Below are 16,739 nucleotides of genomic sequence, written 5' to 3' on the forward strand. Positions count from 1 at the left end.
CTCAAGCTGAAAGAACTGAAAAACAAATTCAAGCCTCAAGTTGTAATAGGATTCTATGGGGGAAAATATAAAATGATGCAGGAAACATCAAAAGAAGATGGAAGGAATACACAGAGTCACTATACCAAAAAGAATTGGTTAATGTTCAACCATTTTAGGAGGGAGCATATTATCAGGAACCAATGGTACTGAAGGAAGAAGTCTAAGCTGCACTGATGAAAAACAAGGCTCCAGGGACTGACTGAATACCAGTTGAGATGTTTCAACAAATGGATGCAGAGCTGGAAGTACTTGCCTATGCCAAAAAAATTGAAAGTATGTTACCTGGACAACTGACTGGAAGAGAACCATATTTATGCCTATTCCCAAGAAAGGTGATCCAACTGGATGCAGAAATTATTGAACAATATCATTAATATCACACACAAGTAAAATTTTGCTGAAGGTCTTTCAAAAGCAGCTGCAGCTGTACATCGACAAGGAACTGCCAGAAATTCAGGCCAGATTCAGAAGAACCAGGGATGTTGTTGCTGATGTCAGATGGATCTTGGCTGAGAGCAGAGATACCAGAGGATGTTTAACTGTGTTTTACTGATGATACAAAAGAATTGGACTGTGTGGATCATAAAAACTTATGGGTAACATTGTGAAGAATGGGAATTCCAGAACACTTAATTGTGTTCATGAGAAACCTGTACATAGATCAAGAGGCAGCTGTTCAGAAAGAACAAGGGAATACTGTGTGGTTTAAAGTCATGAAAGGTGGGTGTCAGAGTTGTATCCTTTCACCATATCTATTCAATCTGTATGCTGAGCAAATAATCCAGAAACCTGAACTATATGAAGAAGAACAGGGCATCAGATTTGGAGGAAGATACATTAACAACCTGCATTATGCAGATGACACAATCTTGCTTGCTGAAAGTGAAGAGGACTTGAACACTTACTGATGAAGATCAAAGATCACAGCCTTCAGTATGGATTATGTCTCAACATAAAGGAAACAAAAATCCTCACAACTGGACCAATAAGCAACATCATGATAAACGGAGAAAAGATTGAAGTTGTCAAGGATTTCGTATCACTTGGATTAACAATCAGCACCCATGGAAGCAGCAGTCAAGAATCAAAAGATGCACTGCATTGGGAAAATCTGCTACAAAAGACCTCTTTAAAGTGTTGAAAGGCAAAGACGTCATCTTGAAGACTAAGTTGTGCCTGACCCAAGCCATGGTGTTTCAAATCACCTCCTATGCATGTGAAAGATGGAAGATGAATAAAGAAGACCAAGGAAGAACTGAGGCCTTTGAACTGTGGTGTTGAAGAAAAACATTGAATATATCATGCACTTCCAAAATAACGAACCAATCTGTCTTGGAAGAAGTACAAACAGAATGCTCCTTAGAAGCAAGGATGGCGAGACTGTGTCTTACATACTTTGGACATGTTGTCAGGAGGGATCAGTCCCTGGAGAAGGACATCATGCTTGGTAAAGTACAGGGTCAGAGGAAAAGAGGAAGACCCTCAATGAGATGTGTTGACACAGTGCTTCCAACAATAGGCTCAAACATAACAACAATTGTGAGCATGGCACAGGACTCAGCAGTGTTTTGTTTTGTGGTACATGGGGTCACTATGAGTCAGAACCGACTTGACAGCATTCAACAACAACAACAGGTAGACAGCAGCCTTATAACGAAGAGTCTTATATTTTTGGCTACGGGAGAATACTTAATTGTGAAATTAGTGGAGAGTCAGTGTAACTTCCACGGCAAGTGATTTCTGTGATCAGCTCATCTTTTGGAAAGGTCACCTCATGCCAATATACGAATATATTACTGCTGTTGTCAAAAGACATAATGAGATTCTGAGGAATTGAATTGGTACATTGACAGAGGGTGTGGGGAAGTCGGGAATGAATCTATGAGGGGCCAAAACATATTGTGTCTATACATTCCCTGATTAATACCAAAGAAAATGTCAGACATTTTATATTCATTGTTTTCTTTAATTCTCTCAATTCCTCTTTGAAATTGGTATCACTATTCTGATTTTATGGATAAAGAATGAGAGAAATAAGCAGTGACATTGCTTATCCAAGGCTTGTAGAGGATCCTGGAGTCAGACTCAGAACTCACTGTTTCCAAGGCTTTTGTATTTCAGTAATATTTTTAACTTTAATACACTTTCAATTTTGAATAGTTTTATATTCCTAGAAAAATTTTGCAGATAGTACAGTCGGTTCCTATAAACCCCACACACAGTTTCCTCTATCATTAACATCTCTCGTCCAGAATACCACATCTCATTTAGTGATCATTTTTTTTGGAGGTTCCTTTTGGCTGTGACAGCCTCTCAGACTTTTCTTGTTTTGGTGTCCTTGCTCATTTTGAGGAGAGCTGATCAGACGTTTTCTAAAATGTTCCTTGAGTGGGATTTGTCTGATTGTTTTCTCATCATTTTATTGGGGTTATAGATTTTTGGGAGGAAGGTCACAAAGGTAAACTGCCATTTTCTTCAGATAGTATCAAGAGTACATATTATCAACATGACTTATCACTGTTAGTGTTGATTTTGAACATCTGGCTGAGGTAACATTTGTCTGCATTGTCCATTGTGAAGTTATTCTTTATTACCACCTTTCCATACTGTACTCTTTGTAAGGAAGACACTCTGTGCAGCCCACACTTTAGGAATGGGAAGTTATTCTCCACCTCCATGAGAGTGGAATAACTGCATAAATTGTTGGAATTCTTCTGCACTGGATATTTGCTTCTTATTAAGTGAATCTGTTTTTTATATTAGTGTGCTTGCTTGAAGCACTTAGTGATGAAGATCAAAGACTACAGCCTTCGGTATGGATTACACCTAAACATAAATAAAACAAAAATCCTCACAACTGGATCAAGGAGAAACATAATGATAAATGGAGAAAAGATTGAAATTGTCAAAGATTTCATTTTATTTGGATCCACAATCAACACTCATGCAAGCAGAAGTCAAGAAATCAAATGATATATTGCATTGGGCAAAAAAAGTATTTAAAGTTTCGAAAAGCAAAGTTGTCACCTTGAGGTCTAAAGTGTGCCTGACCCAAGCCACTGTATTGTCAATTGCCTCATATGCTTGGGACAGCTTGACAATGAATAAGGAAGATTGAAGAACTGATGCTTTTGAATTATGGTATTAGCAAAGAATATCGAATATAGAACGGGGTGCCAAAAGAATGAATAAATGTATCTTGGAAGAAGTACAGCCCAAATGCTTCTTACAAACGAGAATGCCAAGACTTTGTCTTACTTACTTTGGACGTTATCAGGAGGAACCAGTCCCTAAAGAAGGCCATTATGATTGGTAAAGTAGAGGGTCAGTGAAAAAGAGGAAGACCCTCAACGAGATGGATCGACATAGTGGTGGCAACAATGGGCTCAATTATAGCAACAATTGTAAGGATGGGGCAGGACTGGGCAGTTTTTCCTTCTGGTGCATATACGGTCACTACGAGTTGGAACCGACTCGACAGCACCTAACAACAACAACAGACTCATGGATATTTGGGTTATACTTCGGGTTATTTTGTTCCTCGAATTGCTCCATCTTTGGCCACTGGAAACTCTTTCAGTTGACTCCTAAGTCCCCTTGACGTATTTCCTTTATTGTGGGTTTTTCCTCTTTTAAGCAATCATGGCTTTCTGACACTACATGATGTTTCATGCTCATCTTGTGTATTTCCTGCCACAGTCCTTGAATCAGTCGTTTCCCCAAGAAGTCTTGATTCCTTTTATTGGACAATGGTGTTAGAAGAGATCTGGGCTCTAGCTGTGCTCACTGCTGCTGGTACCTCTAGGCTCTCTCAGCTGACAGAGCAAGGAAATATATATGTGTATACTGAACACACAATGAGATGGGTTGACACAGTGGCTGTAACAATGGGCTCAAACATAATGACCATTGTGAGGATAGGACAGTTTGAGTAGTGTTTGCTTCTGTTGTACACAGGCGGCTAGGAGTGGGAACCAACTCAAGGGGACCTAACAACAACAATATACTTACCTGTGTATATATACGTATCTATGAATATTTCTCTATTTAGCCATTTTTTTAAACTAAATATTAAGGTAAACATGACTTAATACTGGTATCTCCAATTCTAATCTATTATCATATGGATTATTCTAGCCTCCTAGCTTTGTTCACTGCAACAGTGAAAAATGTGGTTCCCATCATCTACCATGCATTCATTTTTTAAAATATTTTTTATTGTGCTTTAAGTGAAAATTTACAAATCAAGACAGTCTCCCACACAAAAACCCATATACACCTTCCTGCACACTCCCAATTACTCTCCCCCTAATGAGACAGACCACTCTCTCCCTCCACTCTCTCTTTTTGTGTCCATTTTGCCAGCTTCTAACCCCCTCCGCCCTCTCATCTCCCCTCCAGGCAGGAGATGCCAGCATAGTCTCAAGTGTCCTCCTGATCCAAGAAGCTCACTCCTCACCAGCATCCCTCTCCAACTCATTGTCCAGTCCAATCCCTGTCTGAAGAGTTGGCTTCGGGAATGGTTCCTGTCCTGGGCCAACAGAAGGTCTGGGGGCCATGACCACCAGGGTCCTTCTAGTCTCAGTCAGACCATTAAGTCTGGTCTTATAAGAATTTGGGGTCTGCACCCCAATGCTCTCCTGCTCCCTCAGGGGTTCTCTGTTGTGTTCCCTGTCAGGGCATTCATCGGTTGTAGCCAGGCACCATCTAGTTCTTCTGGTCTCAGGATGATGTAGTCTCTAGTTCATGTGACCCTTTCTGTCTCTTGGGCTTGTAATCGCCTTGTGTCCTTGGTGTTGTTCATTCTCCTTTGCTCCAGGTGGGTTGAGACAAATTGATGCAGCTTAGATGGCTGCTTGCTAGCGTTTAAGACCCCAGGCACCACTCTTCAAAGTGGGATGCAGAATATTTTCTTATTAGATTTTATTATGCCAATTGACTTAGATGTCCCCTGAAACCATGGTCCCCAGACCACTGTCCCTGCTACGCTGGCCTTCGAAGCATTCAGTTTATTCAGGGAAACTTCTTTGCTTTTGGTTTAGTCCAATTGTGCTCACCTCCCCTGTATTGTGTGTTGTCTTTCCCTGCACCTAAAGTAGTTCTTATCTACTATCTAATTAGTGAATGCTCCTCTTCCACCCTCTCTCCCTCCCCCCTCTCGTAACCAGTATAGAATGTTTTCTTCTCAGTTTAAACTATTTCTCAAGTTCTTATAATAGTGGTCTTACAGAATATTTGTCCTTTTGCAACTGACTAATTTCACTCAGCATAATGGCTTCCAGGTTCCTCCATGTTATGAAATGTTTCACAGGTTCCTCGCTATGCTTTATCGATGCGTAGTATTCCATTGTGTGAATATACCATAATTTATTTATCTATTCGTCCGTTGATGGGCACCTTGGTTGCCTTCATGTTTTTGCTATTGTAAACAGTGCTGCAATAAATATGGGTGTGCATATATCTGTTCTTGCAAAGGCTCTTATTTCTCTAGGATATATTCCAAGGAATGGGATTGCTGGATTGTATGGTAATTCTATTTCTAGCTTTTTAAGGAAGTGGCAAATCGATTTCCAAAGTGGTTGTAGCATTTTACATTCCCACCAGCAGTGTATAAGTGTTCCAATCTCTCCACAGCCTCTCCAACATTTATCATTTTTCGTTTTTTGGATTATCGCCACCTTGTTGGAGTGAGATGAAATCTCATTGTAGTTTTGATCTGCATTTCTCTAATGGCTAATGATCGTGAACACTTCCTCATATATCTGTTGGCCACCTGAATGTTTTCTTTAGGGAAGTGTCTATTCATATCTTTTGCCCATTTTGTAATTGAATTATTTGTCTTTTTGCAGCCGAGTTTTTGCAGTATCATGTAGATTTTAGAGATCGGGCGCTGATCAGAAATGTCATAGCTAAAAGCTTTTTCCCAGTCTGTAGGTAGTCTTTTTACTCTTTTGGCAAAGTCTTTGGATGAGCATAGGTGTTTGATTTTTAGAAGCTCCCAATCATCTAGTTTTTCTTCTACATTCTTTGTAATTTTTTGTATACTGTTTATTCCATGTATTAGGGCTCCTAACATTGTCCCTATTTTTTTTTTCTATGATCTGTATCATTTTAGATTTTATATTTAGGTCTTTGATCCATTTTGAGTTAGTTTTTGTGCATGGAGTGAGGTATGGGTCTTGTTTCATTTTTTTTGCAGATGGATATCCAGCTATGCCAGCACCATTTGTTAAAAAACTGTCTTTCCCCCATCTAACTGTTTTGGGGCCTTCGTCAAATATCAACTGCTCATATGTGGATGGATTTATGTCTGGATTCTCAATTCTGTTCCATTGGTCCATGTATCTGTTTTGACTACCGTGGTGGTATAATAGGTTCTAAAGTCAGATAAAGTAAGGCCTCCTACTTTGTTCTTCTTTTTCAGTAATGTCTTATTTATCCGGGGCCTCTGTCCCTTCCATATGAAGTTGGTGATTTGTTTCTCCATCTCATTAAAGAATGTCATTGGGATTTGGATCGGAATTGCATTAAATATATAGATCACTTTTGGTAAAATAGACATTTTTATAATGTTAATCTTCCTACCCATGAGCAAGGTATGTTCTTCCACTTATGTCTCCCTTGGTTTCTTGCAGAATTGTACTGTAGTTTTCTTTGTGTAAGTCTTTTACATCCCTGGTAAGATTTATTCCTAAGTATTTTAACTTCCTGGGGGCTACTGTAAATAGCATTGATTTGGTGATTTCTTCTTCGATGTTCTTTTTGTTGGTGGAGAGGAATCCAACTGATTTTTGTATGTTTATCTTGTATCCCGATACTCTGCTGAACTCTTCTATTAGTTTCAGTAGTTTTCTGGAGGATTCCTTAGGGTTTTCTGTGTATAATATCATGTCATCTGCAAACAGAGATACTTTGACTTCTTCCTTGCCAATCAGGATGCCCTTTATTTCTTTATCTAGCCTAATTGCTCTGGCTAGGACTCCCAGCACAATGTTGAATAAGAGTTGTGACAAAGGGCATCCTTGTCTGTTTCCCGATCTCAGTGGGAATGTTTTCAGTCTCTTTCCATTTAGGGTGATGTTGGCTGTTGGCTTTGTATAAATGCCCTTTATTATGTTGAGGAATTTTCCTTCTATTCCTATTTTGCTGAGAGTTTTTATCATGAATGAGTGTTGAACTTTGTTAAATGCCTTTTCTGCATCAATTGATAAAATCATGTGATTCTTGTTTTTTGTTTTATTTCTGTGGTAGATTACATTAATTGTTTTTCTAATGTCAAACCATCCCCGCATACCTGGTATGAACTCCTCTTGGTCATGTTGAATTTTTTTTTGTTTGATATGTTGTTGAATTGTATTGGCTAGAATTTTGTTAAAGATTTTTGCATCTACATTCATGAAGGATATAGGTCTATAATTTTCTTTTCCTGTGGTGTCTTTACCTGGTTTTGGTACCAGGGATATGGTGGCTTCATAGAATGAGTTTGGTAGTATTCTGTCCTTTTCTATGCTCTGAAATAGCTTTAGTAGTAGTGAAGTTAACTCTTCTCTGAAAGTTTGGTAGAACTCTGCATTGAAGCTGTCCGGACCAGGGCTTTTTTTGTTGGGAGTATTTTGATTACCTCTTCAATCTCTTCTTTTGTTATGGGTCTATTTAGTTGTTCTACCTCTGTTTGTGTTAGTTTAGGTAGGTCGTGTGTTTCTAGGAATTCATCTATTTCTTCTAGGTTTTCAAATTTGAGTATAACTTTTCGTAGTAATCTGATGTGATTCTTTTAATTTCAGTTGGGTCTGTTGTAATATTGCCCATCTCATTTCTTATTTGGGTTATTTGCTTCCTCTCCTGTTTTTCTTTTCTCACCTTGGCCAGTGGTTTATCAATTTTGTTGATTTTTTGGAAAAAAACAGATTTACTAAGGGTCTTGTTAATTCTTTCAATAGTTTTTCTGTTTTGTGTTTCATTTACTTCAGCTCTAATTTTTATTATTTGTTTTCTTCTGGTGCCTGTGGGTTTCTTTTGTTGCTCTCTTTCTATTTGTTCAAGTCGTAGGGATAATTCTTTGATTTTGGCTCTTTCTTTTTTTTGGATGTGTGCATTTATTGATATAACTTGACCTCTGAGCACCACTTTTGCTGTGTCCCAAAGGTTCTGAAAGGAAGTGTTTTCATTCTCATTGGATTCTATGAATTTCTTTATTCCATCATTAATGTCTTCTATAAACCATTCTTTTTTGAGCAGGGCATTGTTCAGTTTCGAAGTGTTTGATTTTTTTCCCCTGCTTTTCCTGTTATTGATTTCTACTTTTATGGCCTTATGGTCAGAGAAGATGCTTTGTAATATTTCAGTGTTCTGGAATCTGCTAAGACTTGCTTTATGACCTAATATGTGGTCTATTGTACAGAATGTTCCATGTGCACTAGAAAAGAAAGTATTCTTGGTTGTTGTGGGGTGGAGTGTTCTCTATATGCCTATGAGGTCAAGTTGGTTGACTGTGGCATTTAGATCTTCCATGTCTTTATTGAGCTTCTTTCTGGATGTCCTGCCCTTCACCAAAAGTGGTGTGTTGAAGTCTCCTTCTATTATTGTGGAGCTGTCTATCTCACTTTTCAACGGTGATAGAGTTTGTTTTATGTATCTTGTAGCCCTGTCTTTGGGTGCATAAATATTTAATATAGTTATATCTTTTTGGTGTATTGTCCCTTTAATCATTATACAGTGTCCTTCCTTATCCTTTCTGATGGATATAAATTTCAGGTCTATTTTGTCAGAAATTAATATTGCCACCCCTGCTCTTTTTTGGTTGTTTTTTCCTTGATATATTTACTTCCGTCCTTTGAGTTTGAGTTTGTTTGTGTCTGTAAGTTGTGTCTCTTGTAGGCAGCATATAGATGGATTGTGTTTTTTAATCCATTCTGCCACTCTCTGTCTCTTTATTGGTGCATTTAGTCCATTTACATTAAGCATATTTATGGATAGATATGAATTTAGTGCTATCATTTTGATGTCTTTTTTTGTGCATTCTTGATATTTTCTTTTTCCCACTTGATTTTATGTGCTGAGTAGATTTTCTTTATGTATTGTCCTTTCCTCATATTTGTTGTTGTTGATTTTGTTTTTGCTGAGTCTCTATTTTTTTCCTTGTATTTTATTTTGATCGGTAGGATAGTTTCTCTCCTTTATGGTTACCTTAATATTTACCCCTATTTTTCTAAATTTACAACTAACTTTTATTTCTTTGTATCGCTGTATCTTCCTCTCCATATGGAAGGTGTACGATTACATTCCTTAGTCTGTCTTTATTATTTTATTGTTGCCATCTTTTGTATAATAACATTGCTGTTACCATGTTTTGGGTTTTTTTTTTTTTTTAACACTCTTGCTTCGTTTTTTTTGGAATTCCCTGTCTAGGTTGACTTCTGATTGCTCTGCCCAGTGTTCTAGTCTTGGGTTGATACCTGATATTATTGATTTTCTAACCAAAGAACTCCCTTTTGTATTTCTTGCACTTTTGGTTTGATTTTTATGAATTCCCTGAAGTTGTGTTTATCTGGAAATGTCTTAATTTCACTTTCATGTTTAAGAGACAGTTTTGATGGATCTATGATTCTTCACAGGCAGTATTTTTCCTTCAATTTTTTAAATATATCATCCCATTGCCTTCTTGCCTTCATGGCTTCTGCCAAGTAGTCCGAGCTTATTCTTATTGGCTCTCCTTTGTAGGTGACTTTTCGTTTATCCCTTGCTGCTCTTATAATTTTCTCTTTATCTTTAGTTTTGGCAAGCTTGATTACAATATGTCTTGGTGAGTTTCTTTTAAGATCTACCTTATGTGGAGTTCGATGAGCATCTTGGATCTCTTCTCATTTTTCACAATATCAGGGAAGTTTTCTGCCAACAAGTCTTCAACTTTCTGTTATCTTCAATTTTCTGTTATCCCTCCCTGTTCTGATACTCCAATCGCTGAAAGGTTATTTCTCTAGATAGAGTCCCACAGGATTCTTAAGGTTTCTTCATTTTTTTAAATTCTTTTATCTGATTTTTCTTCAAATATATTAGTGCCAAGTGATTTATCTTTGAGTTCAGAAATTCTAGCTTCTCCTTGCTCAATTCTGCTTCTCTGACTTTCTATTGAATTACCCACGTCTGTGATTTTATTGTTAATCTTCTTAATTTCTGATTGTTATCTGTCTATGGATTTTTCCAGCTTATTAAACTTTTCATTATGTTCCTAAATAATCTTTCTGATTTCTTCAGTTGCTTTATCTGTGTGTTCCTTGGCTTGTTCTACGTATTGCCTCATTTCCTTCCTGATGTCTCGAAGGGTTCTGTATATTAAACTTTTGTATTCTGCATCTGGTAATTCCAGAAATGCACTTTCATCTAGAAGATCCCTGGATTCTTTGTTTCGAGAGCCTATTGAGGTGAACGCGGTCTGTTTCTTTACGTGACTTGATATTGACTGTCGTCTCCAAGCCATCTGTAAGTTATTGTATTAGTTTAGGGTTACTTACTGTGTCATAGCTTCTTGCTTTGTTTTGTTTTGGTCTACCCCTATGGGTTGCTTGAGTGAGCTAGCTTGATTATTTTAACCTTTGGAGCTCTGGTGTCCTGTCCCCAGCTGGTTAGAATGGTTATCAAGTATATCAGTCTAGGAGTCCATTCAGTTTTCTTGTATGAATTCAGCTCAGGTTTCCAGGTAGTTGATATCAAGTGTGTGGTACAGCTTCTTTCCTACAGTGTTAGAGGGGCAGGGGTGATTGGTGTATATACTGGTATCTGATTGCAGGAGGTGGTCATGCTCTGAACAAGGCAGGGGTTGAGAACTGACCCCCAAGTGTCTCTGAGGAAAACGTGTCCCTGTTCCCTAGAGGGTGCTGGTGGGTGGGTTCTGCAGAGGGACCGTGGGCACCCAAAGTTTTTGGTTGTAAGGACTGGCATGTACCAGTTATCTTTGGACCCCTATCATGGGTGGCAGGGTGACCTGAGTGGAGCTACCAGTCCTTAGGTCCCTGATGTGGGTAGGTGAGGACCTTGTTTAATAGGCAAAGCAACATCAAACGTCAAATGCCCACCTCTCCACCGCACAGCTGAAATGGTTGGAGTTTTCCAACAAGGGCCTATTCTCCCAAAACGGGTCCACACAGGCCCATGCAGAAGGGAAAGGTGCTGAAGGTCCACGGACAGTTTAGGCCTGGACAGGAGCCGCTTCTGCCCTGAGCTGCCCCGGTTAATGGGGCTTGCAAATTACCTTTTCACGCCAGTTACAAATTTTTTCCTTTCCCAAGGCAGGGAGGATGGCTCTAGGTGTTCACCAGGGTCTATCTCGGGCCCAAGGATTCAGCCACTCAATCCGGCTGGGGGTGGGGGGGGCATGGTAAAATATACGCAAGTACTTACCTTTTGCCGAGAGTGCTGCTCTTCCCAGGTTCCGGAGGTGTGAGTGGGCTGTGTGGCTGGCTGCTTCTCCCTGAGGAACTGTGGCCGAACTCTAGTACCAGCCTGCCGCCACCTCTGCAGCTCTGGGAATGGTGCCTGAGGGCTCCTTGCGATTCAGGTCTGGTAACTCCTCTCCACTTCTGAACAGCTTCTTCTTCCCCCTACCCCTCAGTTCATTGCCTAAGCTTGCCTTTGATGCTCAGGGCTCCCAGCTTGTCACAAATATACTCCTTTCATTTACTTTTTTTTGGGTGTTTGTTGTAAAGAGGGCTCGACAGAAGCGTCTGTCTATTCCACCATATTGTCTCTCCCTCCCCCATCCATACTTTTTACTGCTCAATTTTAGTATACATGTATAGAGGTATCACAATTGATTACCCATGCCCCATGACAGATAACTTAATCAAATAAAGGGCGGTTTTTATGTACAGTTTCTTTTGCCTTTGGTTTTAGAGAATCAGCTTATTTCTAAAACTACTTAATTTAGCACTTTTTTTTGCCTGCCCACTGCCTTGGTGGGGATGTTTCATGCTTTTGTAATATAGTTAGGTTGTTTTGTTCCTGCCCCTCCCCTGAACCTCCTAAGTGATTTTAAAATTTGCGTACATTAAGAATGACTCTTTGTTTTATAAAGTTCAATGGCTTTTGAACATTGCATAATGTCATGTGTCCAGAGTTACAGTATCATAGAGAATAATTTCATGCAACTAAAAAATCCCTTGTGTGTTACTAGTTCGACCCTCCCCCCCCCCAGCCTGTGATCTTCTTATTGTTTCTATACTTTTGTCTTTTGTAGAATGTCATATTATTGGAGTTCATATTGCTCCACATTGTCACCAGCAATTCATATTCTCATTTTTCTGCTTTGTAGCCATTCTAATAGATGTATATTTGTATGTCATTGAGGTTTGAATTGCAAATACTTAATGACTAACGAGAATTCCAGAACACTTAATTGTGCTCTTGAGGAACCAGTAGATAGACCAAGAGGCAGTCATTTGAACAGAATAAGGTTTAAAATTAGGAAAGGTGGGCATCAAGGTTGCATTTTTTCACCATACTTGTTTTATATGCATGCTGAGCAAGTAATATCAGAATCTGGGTTATATGAAGAAGAACGTGGCATCAGGATTGAAGGAAGACTCATTAATAACTTGCATTAGGCAGATGACATAACCTTGTTTGCTGAAAGTGAAGAGGACTTGAAGCACTTAGTGATGAAGATCAAAGACTACAGCCTTCAGTATGGATTACACCTCAACATAAAGAAAACAAAAATCCTCACAACGAGACCAATGAGCAACATCATGATAAATGAAAAAAAAGACTAAAGTTGTCAAGCATTTCATTTTACTTGGATCCACAGTCAACACACATGGAAGCTACAGTCAAGAAACCAAATGACGCATTGCATCAGGCAAATCTGCTGTAAAAGACCTCTTTAAATTGTTAAACGCAAAGATGTTACCTTGAAGACAAAGGTGCGCCTGACCCAAGCCATGGTGTTTTCAATCACCTCAAATACATGCAAAAGCTGAACAATGAATAAGGAAGACCAAAGAAGAATGGATGCCTGTGAATTATGGTGTTGGCAAAGAATATCGACTCTACTCTGGACGGCCTAAAGAATGAACAAGCCTGTCTTGGAAGAAGTCTTGCCAGAATGCTTCTTAGAAGCAAGGATGGCAAGACTTCATCTCATATACTGTGGACATGGAGAAGGATATCATGCTTGGCAGAGTGTCAGTGAAAAAGAGGAAGGCCCTCAACTAGATGGGCTGACATAGTGGTTGCAGCAATGGGCTCAAGGATGACAAGAATTGTAAGGATGGCACGGGAATGGGCAGTGTGTCTTTCCAGTGCACATAGGGTTGCTATAAGTTGGAACTGACTTGATGACACCAAAACAGCAACCTAACAATTTCATATGTTGGAGCCCTGATGGTGCAATCGTTGAACATTTGGCTGCTAACCAAAATGTCAGCACTTTGAATCCACCAGCTGCTCCTTAGAAGCCCTTATGGGCATTTCTAATCTGTCCTATAGGGTTACTATTAGTGAAATTGACTTGACGGTGATGGGTTTTGTTTTCTTTTTGGTATTTCATATTTTGGGGTGATATTGCAAATGCTATTTTTTTTTTTTAAATTTCAAGTTCCAGTTGTTTGGAGTTGTGTAGGGCAGTATTGACCTTTACATATTTACCTTGTACCCTATGGCTGCATAAACAATTGGTGATCAAAGAAAGTTTTATTTCTCTCCCAATTTGTATAACATTTATTTTCTTTTCTTGTATTATTGCACTATCTAGGAATTCTAGTATGATGTTGAATATGATGGGTGAGATGTACCTCCTTGTCTTGCTCCTAATTTTTGTGAGGAAAACCTCCAGCTTCTCAGCATTAAGTGTGATTTTATCTTTGTTTTTTTTGTAGATTTATATCAAGTTGATGTTCTCCATTCTTGTTTTCTGAGAATTTTTTTAATCAAGAATGGATATTAGATTTTGACAAATTCTTCTTTTGCCTCAGTTGATATAATCATAAGGCTTTTATTCTTATCCTGTTGATCAGTGGATTCCATTGATTGGTTTTTGTATATTGAACCAGTCTTGCATATCTAGAATAAATCCTAGTGTTGTACATGCATGTATGTTCATGAGAGATATTGGTATGTAGTTTTCCTTTCTGGTAATGCCTTTATCTGATTTTGATGTTAGAATAATGCTAGCTAGTATCAAAGAATGGGTTACAAATTATTCCATCTTCTTTTATTTTTTGGAAACATTGTGAAGAATTGGTTTCACTTCTTCCTTAGGTTTTGAGACAGCTTTATTAGTGCACCTTAAAACTAGAAGCTTCCCATGTATCCATAAGCAAGAGAATGGATAAATAATTTTTCATTTATTTATACAATGAGTGGTTTTCTGCAATAAAAGGAAATTAACTATTGTTACACACAAAAATACATGAAATGACCTAAAAGTATCACATTGAGCAAAAGAAGCCAAGTACAAAATAGTACATAATTTATGATTCTATTTATATAAGGTTAGAGACAGGGAAAACTAAGGTATGGTGATAAGAATCAGAATAGTGGTTTTCTTGGTAGTAGGAAGTATTTCCTAGAATGATGCATGAGGTAATTTTTTTTAGGTGATGGAAATGTTCCGTATCTGGATGAATTGGTTGTTACATGGTTGCATGTATTTGCAAAACTCAGTGTACTATACATTTAAAAGCTGTGAATTTTAATGTATATAACATTATGTTAATTAAAAAACAAACCATGAGATAAAAACCATGGCATTACATATTAAACAAACATAAGAAGACTCTAAGTACGTAGAGAGGAAGGTGTACTGGCTAGGGACATAAAGTTCCAAGGATCAACATGGTGAGTTCCTTGAGTTTTCTTTTTGCATTGTGTATGCAGGACTGGGTGCTTGAGAAGAGAAGAACCCAGAAATGATTTTCCCAAAGAAATCTGCTGTCCCTTACACCAAAAACAGGAAAATCTCAACTTGCATGAGAAAAGACAATCAACAGAAGCCACACTGAAACAACTCAGATGTTGGAATTACATGAAAAGGATTTTAAACAGCCATCATGAATCACAATGAATCATCATGAAAATGCTTCAATGAGCAATTATAAAGAGCTTGAAACAAATGAAATAATAGAAAGTTTCAACAAAGGAATAGAAAGTCTAAGCAAAGAGATAGAAGATACAAAGAAGGACAAAATGAAAGGATCTTTTACAACTGAACAATAGAATAATTGCAATAAATACTTACTGCATGGATTCAACACAGACTAAAGAGAAGAAAGTCAAAGAATCATGGAACATGAAGATAAAAACCAAAAACCTGTTACCATTCAGTTGATCCTGACTCATGCAGTAGAACTGTCCCATAGGGTTTCCAAGGATCTGCTGGTGGATTTGAACAACTGACCATTTAGTTAGCAGCTAAATGCTTAATCACTGAGCATACAAATCACCTAATCTGAATAAGAGAGAAAATAGACTGAAAAATCCCAGACATAGAGAAGAAAGAGTGTGGGGTTCAAAGAATATTTGAAAAAATAATGGCTGAAAATTTCTCAATTTTGCCAAAAGATACAAACCTACAGTATTAAGAAGCTAAGCAAAGTCCAAATAGAATAAATAAAATTAAAGTCTAATTAAATTTACATTAAACTTCTGAAGTCATAAGACAAAGAAAATAAATTCTGAAAGCAACAAGAGAGAAATGACACCTTACCTTTAGGGCAAAAACAATTCTGATGACAGCAGATTTCTCCTCAGAAACCAAGGAAGTCAGAAGGAAGTGGCATGACATTTTTCCTATGTTGAAAAAACTGTTAACTCACAGGGAAAACATCTTTCAGGAGTGAAGGGGAAATTAAGACCTTCTCAGATGAAAGAAAACCAAGAGAGTTTCCGCCTCTAGATCCACCCAAAAAGAATGCCTAAAGAAGAAACAAAATACTTATAAAGAAGAAATACTGGGATCGTGGCGTGCTTTCCTCTGTCTTGCTCCAGTGGCCCTTGGCCTGCATGTGGGACCTTCATTGAAGTTCATCACCCAGTGAGTTACAGCAGCACTCCCTCCCATGGGCAGCTTGTTAGCAAAGCAACCAATCAAGAATTGTGACACTACATGTGTCTTCAGTTCCAGAAATGATAATTGACCACAAACGGCAAGAAGTTATCAGAGATCCTTCTATTTGATAACCATTCCATACACTGAAAGGCCCAGGAATGGGGAAACGCCAGGGTGGACTATAATTTCATTTCTGTTGAACAGTTCAAAGCACTGGAAGAGAGTGGATGTTATTAATTTAAATATCTCAAGAAGAGATCATCCTGGATTATGTGGGTGCACCCTAAATCCAATGACAAGTGTCCTTATTTTGGAGAAAAATTGCAAATACAATTAATCTCAAGATAGGATTATCCTGAGTTATCCGATGGGCCCTAAATCCCATTAGAAATGTCCACATAAGAGAAAGAAGAGAAGAAAGGGAGGGAAGGATGCCATGTGAAGATGGAGGTAGAGATTGGAGTGATGCAGCTAGAAGCCAAGGAATTCCTGGAGTCACTAAGAGGCAAAGGATCCTCCCCAGAGCTGTTGGACGGGGACTGGCTTTGCCGACACCTTGATTTCAGACTTCTGGCCTCCAGAGCTGTGAGAGAGTAAATTTTTGTTGTTTTAAGCCACCAAGTTTGTGGTAATTTGTTATGGCAACCTTAGGAAA

The sequence above is a fragment of the Elephas maximus genome, chromosome 3 (genome assembly GCF_024166365.1).
Source record: "Elephas maximus indicus isolate mEleMax1 chromosome 3, mEleMax1 primary haplotype, whole genome shotgun sequence".
Classification (NCBI taxonomy): domain Eukaryota; kingdom Metazoa; phylum Chordata; class Mammalia; order Proboscidea; family Elephantidae; genus Elephas; species Elephas maximus.